A 13550-nucleotide genomic window follows, 5' to 3' on the forward strand; every position below is an offset into this window, starting at 1 on the left:
CTGAAAATGAAGGTGTCAAGTGGTTTATCCTTGGGAAGTATTTGTTTATTAGGTGGATTTAAAAATCATGAAGCACAGGAGAAAACTAAAGGATCGAAAGTGCAAACTCGAGGTTCCTTTGAAAAGGTGGAGGGTGGGGAATATTGGTGATGGAAGGTGAATGATTCTCGCTAGAGCTCTCAAGTCCATATCATCGAAATCTTGATATATGCAAGACATTCCTCAATAGGTGGGTCAAAAAGGATCACTGGGATAGAGATTGAAAAATTCATCTTCCGTCCATAGCATCAAGGGATGAATGGTTGTTGGCAAGGGGGACTCGCATGAAGTGGTAAAGAAGCGGTGCAAAAGAGTTGCGGGAATTCTTCTTCGATTTAGCCTACTACCGGGGAGTCATTGTTAAAGTCGAATTTCGAAGGAAAGGAATTTGTTAATCTGTTTCTCCGAAACATGTTTTTGAAGTAATCTTGAGCTAAGCTCTCGATCATGCTAACCTCGCCATTTGTAGATGAATCGAGATATCGTGGTCCTCGTTTTGAAAACATTTACCTCAACGAAAGATGGCCAAAGGACAAGGACATCGAACCATCGCGGCGTTTATGAGCCGCGTTGGCGATAGCCAAGAAGGGGACGCCCTAAATGATAGGTACAGAGTCGTTAGTGACTTCGTGGTCGAGGATAACAAAGTTGGTTTGGTAGTAAAAATTTTGGACTTTAACCAAAGACGTTTTCAACCACACCCTTAGGATACTTAATAGACCGATCAGCTAATTGCAATGTCATTTTAGTAGGTTGCATCTCCTCTAGACCTATTTGTTTATACAAATATAATGGGAGTAAGTTAACACTAGCCCCCAGATCTAGTAGCGCGGCCGTCGTGTGAGAATCTCCTAAGGTGCATTGTATAGTAGGACGACTAGGGTCCTTGTACTTAACAATTCCATTATTTTCGGATAACGTTGGGAACTGTTCAGTTAGAAAGGCGTCTTTAGGTATGTTGGTCTTACGCCTAGTAGTGCACAACTCCTTAAGAAACTTAGCGTGGTTAGGTAGCTTTTTTATAGCTTCGAGAAAAAGAAGGTTTATCGTTAGATTTTTGAAAACGTTCCTAATCCCCTGAAAGTTAGTATCCCTGGTTAGCATGGCTAATTTCTGAGGGAACGGTGGTTTCGCTCTATATTTAGCGTATGGCTCGACTTGATGTGTAACCTTGGCTTTCGTTTCTTAGGTTGTGGTTTAACCGGGTACCTCTACAAAGTGGTAGGTTCTTCAGTTTTTATTTCGCATCTAGTTCGATATCCGTGTAGTAGAGTATCGATGGGGGTAACTATAGGCATAGTTACTTTGTTATCAACCACTCTTCCAGAACGGAGAGTGGTGATGGCATTTAGCTCACCTACGGTTGTAGTTCCTGTACTAGTATTACCGTTTACCTCAAAGGCTGTGTTTGCTGTTCTAGGGTTGGGTATCGCTTAGCCTGGCAACACGCCTTTTGGTTTGGCTTTCTCTTGGGCTAACTGTTGGTTTAAATTATTAACAGATTGTAGAATGTGTTGGTTAGATTGAGCCATGGTTTGGAAAAGTTGTTGGCTCACTTGTATGAATGTGTCAAGACGATCCGGTTGTGTGGGTGTAGTAGTCACGGGTGGTGTGACTGGAACTATCTCGCGTTGATTATTTATGGGCGGATTGTGATACTTATTATTTACTGGAACGATACCTCTATTAGCATTATAATTATTATAACTACATTGACCTTGTGCTTGACTTTGTCGATGTTGCTTTGGTTGTTATAATTATTATAATTACCCCGATCCCGTCCTTGTTGTGGTGGAGCTTGGTTATAACCGTCGTTGGCCTAACATATTGATTATTGTACCACGTAGGTGTGACTTGTTGGTTATTTCTCCAACCGAAGTTGGGATTTTGTCTCTAAGGGCGTTAGGTTCACTATTAATGGAACAAGAATGTTCATAGGCTATAGGACGATTAAAGTCGGATGCTCGGGACTCAAACAGAAACTACATGGATTTGAATTTACATTCAGGACGGGGATAGACTTTTATTGTACAGAAATGGCCTCTACCTTTTTTGTGAGGGATTCAATTAGAGTTTTAAGCTCTGGATCTGATTTAACCTCAAACATACCGGTAGCCTTAATCGTGAAGAAGAACTAGCGGAGCGCCGAGTAATCGTCACTACCCCCCCAATTATTATTACGCTTAGTCTGATCTTCCAAAAATTTATATGCCTCTGAGGCTCCTTTACTTAGGAAACTACCCCCATTCATAATGTCTAGGACTTCTTTATGGTGGTGTAGAAGTCCTTTGAAAAAGGCAATTAACTAACGTGTCTTTTGCTAGGTGATGGTGTGGACACTCTATAAGGAGATCGGTGAAACGATTCCAAGCCTCGAAAATGATTCATGAGGATTCTGAAAAAGAAGTGAATCTTGGAAAGCATTTCATCCGCCTTTAGGGGTGGGTAAAAATGTTCTATAAACAATCAACAAGTTTGGCCCACGAGTCCACAGAATTAAGCTTTGGGCGCTTAACCAAGACGCCGCCTTATCAACTAAGGTGAAAGGGAATACCCTCAATTTAATTTGTTCCGCACCAACCGTAGGATGGTGGAATGTTGTAAGGACTTGTTCAATCCGGCGCGATAATGCCGATAAGGTTTTCATGGTCTAAACCATGAAAAAACGGGTAACAAATTAAATATATTTGGGGATGTGGAAATACCCCAATCGGGTCTACTAGAACGATGCAAGATTTAGGGCTATCGCCAAGGCTTTATAAAAGTCGAGAGAGGAGTCTCTTTTTCTTCACCATAATATCGGTGGTGTGTGTGAAATAGTAGCTAGAGGTGTAGTGGGTGGGAAACTAGATAGACTTGTTTGTTGACGTTGCCATGTAATTACGTTAGTTGTTTTTCTTCGACCAGACCTTAATCTCATGCAAGACTAAGTCGAACTTAACTAAACATGCAACACTCCAAACAATTCTGATATAATAGTAGAAACCTCTAACTGGAGATGCGAGGTGTGGAAGAAAGGAATACCTGATTGCGTCCTTGCTTCGCTTATGAATAGCGTCTTGTTTACGCATGTTCAGTGTAAATAACAAGTTAGAACACTGAAAAACTTCAAAAAATCGAAGTTCGAAACAAACTTGTGAAAATCCGGCAAAATCAATGAGGGCGCTGCGCGCCATCACATAGAGGGTCGCTCCTCGTGTAACTTGAAATTCCAGTGTTTAAGGCGGTCGCTCCCACATGGGGGCGGTCGCTACGTTTCCAGTAACTTAGGGCGGGTCACGCTCGGTATGGGGGCGGTCGCGCTCCGTGTACTAGACTATAGGGCGCAGGTGCGCTCCTTATAGGCACGGTCGCGCTCAGTGTAATTTTGTCACGGAATTTTTCAAAGCTGAAACGGATAACCACAGTATGAATCAAACAAGGGTGGGTGGGTTTAATGGGACTTAAAAATGACTAATTCTACTATGAAAACAATGCTAAAGTGCAACTAAGATGGCAGCGGCGCCATTTGATAAAACATAAAATTATAGTTTACCTACGAAATGAACGATGAAACTCAAAACGTAAGTAAACTAAAACTAATTTATGTGCCTAAGATTTATCAAGTTTCTACTCTCAAATCTATCGAAATAGACTTGAGTAACAAATTCGTTCCACTCCTAGTGCTCTAGCATGGAATGTTTTCTAATCTACTTAGTCGGTCTTAAGTCTAATGAGAGCTTTACGAAGGGTGTTATACTACGATACCTATATGGAATATATTATGTTGAATTTAACTAGGAATGCTATGGAAATATGATTGTTTTTGAATCTAGATAAAGGATTAGAGGGGAATTGAATCCACCTCGAATCCAACTTAATAACTTAGTATAGATTCTTGTATCTCGATTCTTACGTTCTTACGGCAAAAATTCGAGTTCTAATTAATCCCTAGTGTTCATGGCATTTCTACCGAATACTAACTAGCATGTGAGGTCGTCCACCCATTCTCATGGCGAATCACGACCTTATAGATTGGAATAGATTCTATAATGCTTCTACACTATACCACTAAGTTTTCATCAAGGCTTCATCAACCCCTCTAATGGAGGTTTTAGCCTTGAATCATTCCGCAATCATTCCCATATGAATCTAAACTAAACATATTATCAAAGATTCGAAATTTACTAATCTAAATTAAACAATAATTAAATTCTAATTAACAACTAAGAAATGGTAACCAACAATAATTAAAACTAGATCTATAAATTGAGATGACAAAATCGAAATTAACAAAATAACTATTTTATTTATCTAATCAATCAAGAATAATGATTCAAAGACTTAATCTAAAACAAGAATTGAAAATGGAACTAAAACTTAATTAAAATACTGGAAACTAGATCTAGAATTATCTATATTGTTTAGGTCTAACTAGCTACCATTAACAAAGAGTGAAGCTTTGGTTTTTATACATTCAGATCCAAAAATCGTGCATGGGCTTGGAGCCATGTTTTGGGCCAGAGAATCAGGCCTAAAACCCAATTCTTTCAGTCCAAAAAGGCCTCTCCAGCTGCAGTTGGCTTCAACAGACTTTTCATCCACTTCTGATCCTCTGATTGGGTCAAGGCTTGGACCATTGGAAAGCTATTTCTGAGCCGGTCGTTTTGACATAAGGTAGGCCCCATTCCGAGGTCTGAGTCCAAAGATAGGGCCTTCGGAAGTTCTGTTGACTTGTGTCTGTTTCTGCCCGCGTCGACTTTTCAGCTTTTGACCGGGCTTTAGAAAGGCTTTATCTTCTTGAATCTTGGCCTTTAATCATGGAACTCCTTAGTAACCGACCTTTGCTCCTTTATCTCGCTAAAGTGGCACATTTCTGCACATAATGGACTTTGAAGCCTGAAATGCATAAAAACACGTAAACAGTGTTAACTCTTAATTATTACTCACATAATTCGTCTAATAGTATGACTGTTACAGGGTTAATACTACAGTTTTGGGCTCTTATCAGTTTCCATTCATCACAGAACACAATGGTATAGTCAAATACAAAGACCCTGGTAGACCAACGGTTCTATGCACCTTAGGTGACAAATATACGGCTACTACGCTACTAGACCTAGGAGCTAGTGTGAACTTACTTCCGTATTACTTATTTAAACAACTAGGTCTTCATGAGCTCAAACCTACCACCATGACTCTACAGTTAGCCGATCGTTCCATTAAGTATCCAATCGGAATTGTGGAAAACGTCCTTGTAAATGTCCAAGACTTTTTCTATCCTGTAGACTTTGTTATTTTGGATACAGAAGTTGCATGTGATTCCATTCCTATTATCTTAGGACGTCCGTTCCTAGCAACTGCTAATGCTCTTATTAACTATAGGGATGGTTCAATGACCATGTCCTTCGAAAATCTATCGATAGAGGTAAATGTGTTCAAGTTGATGAAACAAATTCCAGAGCCTGACATTGATGGTGAGGTGAACAGGGTTGACAGCATTCCGCAAGAGTATTTAACAAACTCGTTTCCAGAAGATGAAGTGTACCAATTTCTTTCCTTTAGCGAATCCGAGTTTGAGGACGATGATTATACACAAGAAGTAAATGAGTTATTAGAGTCAATACCATTATTTGACCCTACGACTGTGATGTCCAATAATTTGGATGAACATCAATCTGTTTATTCCATGGATGATGACTTTCCTCAAGAATCTTTAATACCCACTCCGCCCACCCCTGAATTAAAACCTCTTCCTTCGGAATTAAAATACGTACAACTTGATCCAAATGGTCCTCACCCAGTTATCATTTCTTCACAATTAACTGACGATCAGGAAGCTCGTTTAATTAATGTCATTCAACAACATCGTTCTGCTATTGGATGGTCCCTCGATGACATTAAAGGCATTGAACCTACTGTGTGCACCCATCGCATACACCTTGAAGAAAATGTTAAGACGTCGCGTGAACCGCAGCGTCGCCTAAACCCTACCATGAAAGATGTGGTACGAGATGAAGTTTTAAAATTACTCGATGCAGGTATTATTTACCCTATCTCTGATAGTGTTTGGGTGAGTCCAATACACGTTGTTCCCAAGAAATCTGGCATTACAGTTATGCGAAATGATAAAGATGAATGCATTTCCGCTCGTATCCCAGTGAAATGGCGAATATGCATTGACTATCGCAAACTTAATGCCGTCACTCGTAAGGATCACTTTCCACTTCCATTCATCGATCAGATGCTCGAACGCTTAGCTGGTCATGCATATTACTATTTTCTTGATGGTTATTCAGGTTATTTTCAGATAGTCATAGACCCTGCTGATCAAGAAAAGACCACGTTCACCTGTCCATTTGGTACATTTGCATATAAACGAATGCCTTTCGGCCTTTGCAATGCACCTGGTACTTTCCAACGCTGCATGCTTCACATTTTTAGTGATATGATTGAACGTTTTATGGAAGTGTTCATGGACGACTTCTCCATATATGGAGATTCTTTCGATAGTTGTCTATCAAATCTTGAAAAAGTCTTTACACGTTGTGAAGAGAAAAACCTTGTTCTTAATTGGGAAAAATGTCATTTCATGGTTACAAAAGGAATAGTTTTAGGCCATATCGTTTCAAAGGACGGAATCGAAGTCGACAAAGCTAAGATAGAAAAAATTGCTTCACTTCCTATACCAAAAACAGTTTGAGACATTCGCGCATTCTTAGGACACGTAGGTTTCTATAAGAGATTTATTCAAGATTTCTCAAAGGTTGCTCGACCTTTAACTAATCTCTTGCTTAAAGATGCCATTTTTTATTTCAGTTTCAATTGCAAACAGGCCTTTGAGATTTTAAAAACAGCACTAACTACCGCTCCCATAATTCAACCACCTGATTGGTCTAAACCTTTTGAATTAATGTGTGACGCGAGCGACTATGCTATTGGAGTTGTACTAGGGCAACGCCGAGAAGATAAGCCAGTTGTCATTTACTATGCGAGTAAAACCCTTAATGAACCTTAACGTAACTATACCACCACTGAGAAAGAGTTTCTCGCCGTTGTATATGCTTTGGATAAGTTTCGTCCTTACCTAGTGGGTTCTCCAACTATTGTCTATAATCGACCATCGCGGCGCCGTTATATCTATTAGCGAAAAAGATGCAAAACAAAGGTTGATCCGATGGATTCTCCTTTTGCAAGAGTTTACTCTAGAAATTAGAGATAAAAAGGTTGAAAATGTGGGTCGGACCATTTATCACGACTTGTCAGTGATGTTGATACTGATACCGAACCTATCTGTGATTCTTTTCCAGATGAACACTTGTACTCTATTTTTTCGTCCCCTTGGTACGCTGACATAGTAAATTACTTAGTTACCGAAGAAGTCCCTTCATCTTGGTCTCGTAATGACCGGAAAAAGTTCTTATCCACTGTGAAATTTTACTTCTAGGATGATCCTTACCTCTTCAAGTATTGTTCCGACCAACTAATCCACCGTTGCATTCTCGACTGGGAACACAATGACGTGTTATCCTTCTGGCATGAACAATCTTGTGGTGGTCATTTTAGTGGTAAGAAAACTGCGGCCAAGGTTCTACAATATGGATTTTATTGGCCAACACTATTTAGAGATGCACATGAGCATTGCAAAGCATGCAATCGCTGCCAGCAGCTGGGACGCATTACTCAACGAAATATGATGCCCTTAAATCCCATTTTAATTGTGGAAATCTTTGATGTATGGGGCATCGACTTCATGGGTTCATTTCCAAATTCACATGGTTTCCTATACATTCTAGTAGCAGTTGACTATGTATCAAAATGGATTGAGGCATTGGCATGTCGTGCTAACGATCATAAAACGGTCGCTTTGTTAAGTAAAGAAAATATTTTCTCTCGATTCGGTGTTCCAAAAGCTATAATTAGTGATGGGGGAAAACATTTCTCAATAAAATTTTTGAATCATTAGTAAAGAAATATGGAGTCACGCACAAAGTGGCAACTCCCGTATCATCCTCAAACCAGTGGTCAAGTAGAAGTCTCTAATAGAGAGATCAAATCCATTTTGGAAAACACTGTCAATCCATCTAGAAAAGACTGGTCCCTACGATTATCTGATGCATTGTGGGCATACATAACAGCTTTTAAGACACCTATAGGGATGTCTCCTTATCACCTCGTATTTGGAAAACCTTGTCATCTGCCGGTTGAAATTTGACCAGCCTCTTTTTGTGTGTAGATGGTGTATGGATGGTGTGGATAGATGATGGTCGTGGAACAAAATAGAAGCGTATCAAAACCTAATTATCCCTCAATAAGTAAAGGATGAGTAGGGTATCGTTCCACTTTTAAGTGTATGTTATGTGAAGGACAGGACTGGAAAGGGGGTTTAAAAGATTAAAAACTATGATTATAGAGATTTAAATTCTAATGCTAAACTAAACTAAATTAACTAAACTATTGGGAATTTATAAGAGAGGGAATTCAAGAGATTAGAATCCACCAATACTTTTAATCTATGACCTTCTGCTTCATGGTTGTTCTTACAAGTAGACTACAATTAGGCAATCGAGCAGGTGCCGATGCCCTCTTGGACAAAACATCGTTAACAATTAACTCTACTTAAGGTTGTTCCTATGTTTATGCTATTAATATCTTCTTTCCTTTTATGTAAGCTCGGGCAGCCATTCAATGTATTACCAAGAGCAACATCAAGGAGTACTTCTTAATAGGGCGGCCATTCAATGAATCACCACTTAAGGCAAACACAAAGAATACTTCCCCTACGCAGCCACTTCCTGAGCTACCCCTTCTAAGGCAACACAAAGAATACTTCCCTAACTCTAAAAAACTATACTACTAGAAGAAAAGTAAAGAACACTAGCATGATATTAATATTGCAAAACATAAACCCTATTCTATACTTCCATCCCCTGGTGTGGGCAATGGAACTAATAACTAAAAACATAAAGAACTAACCTGATTGAAGAACACCATGAACCAGAAGAATCATTAAACCTTAAGCACTGGCTTCATCTCCTCCCTTGAAGGAGAAGATTAGCCTTCCATAAAGAAAGAAGAACATGAAGAATGAGAAGAAGAAGAGTCGAAGAACATAAGACTAGAAAGACTAATTTATTAAGACTCAGCTAGTTAAAACAAATCTTTTATTATTAATCTCTCTCTGCCTCAAGTTCTGGAGACAAGAATATAAGTGAATTCGCAATTTACATGAGGCACTTATGTCCTCTATTTATAGGGGTTACAATGAGCTCTAGAAGCATTCCAAACCGTCATTTGTTTCCTAATACAAATAAACTTCTTTCAGAGTCTAACTTCATCTCCAAAACTGAGAAGGAATTGGCTACAATGTCGATTCATGCGTCTGGACGCACTATTTATGCATCCCAGACTTAATCAATGCATCTGGATGCTCGATCTATGCGTCCCAAATGCATGGGTCGCGTCTGGACGCACGATAGTCGCGTCTCAAACGCGAGACTCTATTTTTCCACCTTTGGTCTATTTTTCTTTCCTCTTTTGCGGGTTTTGGTCCAAGCAACGAATCTTTTGGTCTTGGGCTTCCAAATAGGCTTTAAAATAGGTCCAAGTCGCATCTTTAGTAGCTTCAATTCCTTAGCTTTTTTCCATGATTGTCCACGGGCTTCCCATGTGATCCTTAATGCTCCGTATTGCTCTGTTTTACCCCTTTTTCTCTAATATTCTACAAAACTCTCTTTTTCACCTGTAGAATCTTAAAACATAACTTACAAACACTATTTTTTTTTTTTTTTGCAGGCAAAATGTGAATATATTATTCATATAAGTATAAGGGTACACGAGGAGACAAAGTCTTCAAGTTACAGGATAGGTTCCCACCATAAAGGAAAATTAATGAGCGTACTCTAGAGAACTCTAAAGTACAACTTGACTGTACTGTCGATTTTGATTACAAAATAAGGTCCTGATGTTAGGATCGACATTCATCGTTGATGATGCTGAGTTGCTTTCCTTGCCCTCATAGATGGAGGAGAGTACTTCTGCAACATCCATTCCGGCTTAGACTTTTTCTTTGTTATCGTCTGCCATGGCTTTTCACTGTCCTCAGCAGACTCGTCAGACTCATCATCTGTTAAATCAGCCCAATTGACCGATCTCAGTAGATCATTACACTCATTTACTAATTTTAGCTTGTTTCCATCTCCAACAAATGGGATGGGTGTCTCAATAACCAAAGCTACTGGGGTCATCATGACAGGAGATATCGCCCTAGTTTCACCCTCTAAGAGTGTCTCATTTCTTTCCTGAGACCGATTCCTATCCAAGCCAGTCCCAGTCTCCATATCTGCCTCATTCTGGTCCATACCTCTAGCAGACTCACCAGCCATGTGAGTTGTCTGGGCCTCTTGCTTAGCCATACCAGTCCCAGTCTCAACATTATTAGTCCACTAAGATGGCTAAACAAGAGGCATAATCGAGGTTTAAATAGCACTTTTTGAGCACTTATCATTGAACTTGAGCACCGTGCTCTATGGGCCATCAAAAGCCTCAATTATAATACTAACGCGACAGGCGCGAAGAGAAAATTGCAGTTAAATGAGCTTGAGGAAATTCGGAGTGATGCCTATGATCTCTCGAAATCCTATAAAGCCAACATGAAAAGAGTGCATGACAAGCACATATTGAGAAAATAATTCAAAGTGGGTCAAAAAGTTTTGTTGTACAACTCAAGATTACACATTTTTCCAGGAAAATTAAAAACTCGATGGTCTGGTCCTTTCACCGTCTCTGCTGTCACCCCTTATGGGGCTGTTTCTTTGAAAAACGTAAATGATGACAGCGAATTTCAAGTAAATGGCCAACGCCTTAAACATTATCATGAGTTGCGCTCTCGAGATGTCGAAGAGACTCTTCTCAATGATCCAATCTTCATAGACTAATAGATTCGATGGTGTACTTCTTTCCATGTGTTTAAACAGAGAAAGTACGCCATTTGGGTAGCCGGGCCCTCTTCTATTTTCTTTTCTTAAAATCCCTAGAGTGTGTGGTTGCAAGCGTCGGAACCATAATCCACAAAAATCTACTTCAGAACTGAGTATAAATGTCTTCTGATAATCGAGCATACATGCCTCCTAGAAAACAATGGGTACCAAAAATCTCAACTCTTTCTTTCTCCTCCCTTTTCTATTCTCTTCCTCGCGAACTCCAACTCATCATTTGGTGTAAATCTCACCCATCTCGAATTGGTAATGGTCATAGTACTTTTGCTCGAAAGCGACGTGCGCGAAGGATGGGGTGGTGTATGAATTGTCAACAACGCTTCTGTCCAGGTCTTGATCTTCTATCCGAGATGAGCCGGTATAAGGTATATTATTGTCTGACACTAGCTCAGCAGGATAAACTTCGCCGTCAGTCCGTTGTTCCCCGCAGGTTGGGATTCGCCTTGAGGATCCGACGTTAAAAGACTCACATTTGTCTTGAGGATCTGACGTTAAAAGACTCACCTTCGTCTTGAGGATCTGACGTAAAAAGACTCAACATGTATATAATCGTTTTTCCCTTAGCACCAAGCATGGTGCCCAAAGAGAGTCGTGATATGCAATATCGGACATTTCCTAGTTTGTGCGGGCAATGGATTCCACCAGGCCAACCCCGATCGGTTTTCTATTTGACTGTATCAAGGGGTGGTTTGAGGCTATACCATATGTACTAAGGGTAATATTATTATTAGACCATTGCACATTGGTCATGGATGGTACCGCCCCAACCCTAGGCCCCCAAAACATAAAGGTTAAGCCACAATCGGCCGGATTGGGTTCTCCTGCAGCCGACATGAAAGTTGCCTGAGTTAAGCTGTTGTGATGTGTTGTTTTATTTGGACTTCCGGTGTTGTTGACACGTTCCTTTCGTCTTGTACATTTGTATATAAAAGTGTAAATAAATAAAAACCAAAAAATAAAATAAAATAAAATAAAATAAAAATAAAAATAAAAAATAAAAAATAAAAAATAAAAAATATATATATATATTTGGAGTTTGAATGTGATTATTCCAGTGGATGAAATTTCATATTCCAGTGGATGAAATTTTTAATGCCGATCGTTTTGATATCTCATTGGTTAAATTTGGAGTTAAAACGAATCGAAATTCCAAGTTTGAAATTTTGGAACAATTCGGGACATAAGGAGAATTTCTGGAAATCATTTGGGCTTGGGCAAAAAATTGGACCTAACCCAAATTCACGGACCCGGCTACAAAAACCCACACGCGGGGCACCCACGCGTCCACCCCTCTCATTTCTTCCCCCTAAAAATCCGGATCTTGGTCTCCTTCACACTCCCCTCGCGCACGCGACTCGACAGACGTGAATTAAACCCGCGCACGCGGGCCAAACTCCACCAAATTGAAACTCCTTCCTCCAGCACCATCTCCTCCAACAATCCTAGCAATTTCCACCCTCAGAAAATCATCTAGACCGCTCTATGGCAGCACGAAGGAGAATCACAGTTGAGAAGAATTTCAAAAATCTCTACAATTTCGGGATGTTCCATCCATTTTTCGATGAGGAAATTGCTAGTAGAGAGTGGGAATATCTATTGCATCGAATTCCAGCCCAGTATTCCGAAGATTTAGTGTTGAAATTTTACAACAATGGAGGTTTCCGGGGTGATGAATTTTGGATTACGGCGGATGGGTTGGAACGTGAACTCACGCTGGAGTTAATATCGAATACAGCACAGATTCCAATAAACTCTGATAGTCCGACTCTATTGTTGTCTGAATATCCGACTACGAGGGACTTAATGTTTGACACGCTTCTCAAGGGAGAGTACAATGATGGCTCGAACTGCGTGTACTAGCACTCACTCAGACGAAACCAACTAGCCGTCACTCAATGGCTGGCTTGCAACATCATTGGAACTTCAAAGACGTCTGACGTGAACAAGACATTCTTGCACCTATTGTGGATCCTCTAGAAGAAGAAGCACACTTTCTGTATGGTCCATTTTCTGGGCCATATTCTTACGACCGCGTCAAACAGGTCAGCTCCTCTTGCTGTACTTGTTACTGAGCTTATGCTTAACTTAGGGTTTCAGTCCGCTACTCCTTTCATTCTAACAAGGTCTTTCGAGAATTTCAGAATTTTCGAGACTTGTGTTCTGGACCACTGGGACCCAGTAGCCAGAGATGACATTGAGCGTGATAACGTACCTCCTCCTCCCCCTTCACCACCCGACTGTTTTAATGAGGCTACCATGCACCGAATCAACACTCCCATGGAAGCCTTGAGACACATGAACACTAGTATGCGCAAGATGTTTCTTCGTCAGGAAGAGATGCTTACTTCCCAAAATGACTTCCAAAGAAGAAATGCTAATCGCCAAGGTCAAGCCAAAGAATGATGATGGCAAATCAGCTGCAATTCCAAGATCAAATGCTACAGTCTATAGGCCACATTCCAGACCAGTTAGCTCAGCCAGAAGTTCGTCGTGGCCGATGACGTAGAATCCCGGGTTCATCTTCTGCTAACCCGG

This window comes from Coptis chinensis, chromosome 2 (assembly GCF_015680905.1).
Source record: "Coptis chinensis isolate HL-2020 chromosome 2, ASM1568090v1, whole genome shotgun sequence".
Taxonomy (NCBI): domain Eukaryota; kingdom Viridiplantae; phylum Streptophyta; class Magnoliopsida; order Ranunculales; family Ranunculaceae; genus Coptis; species Coptis chinensis.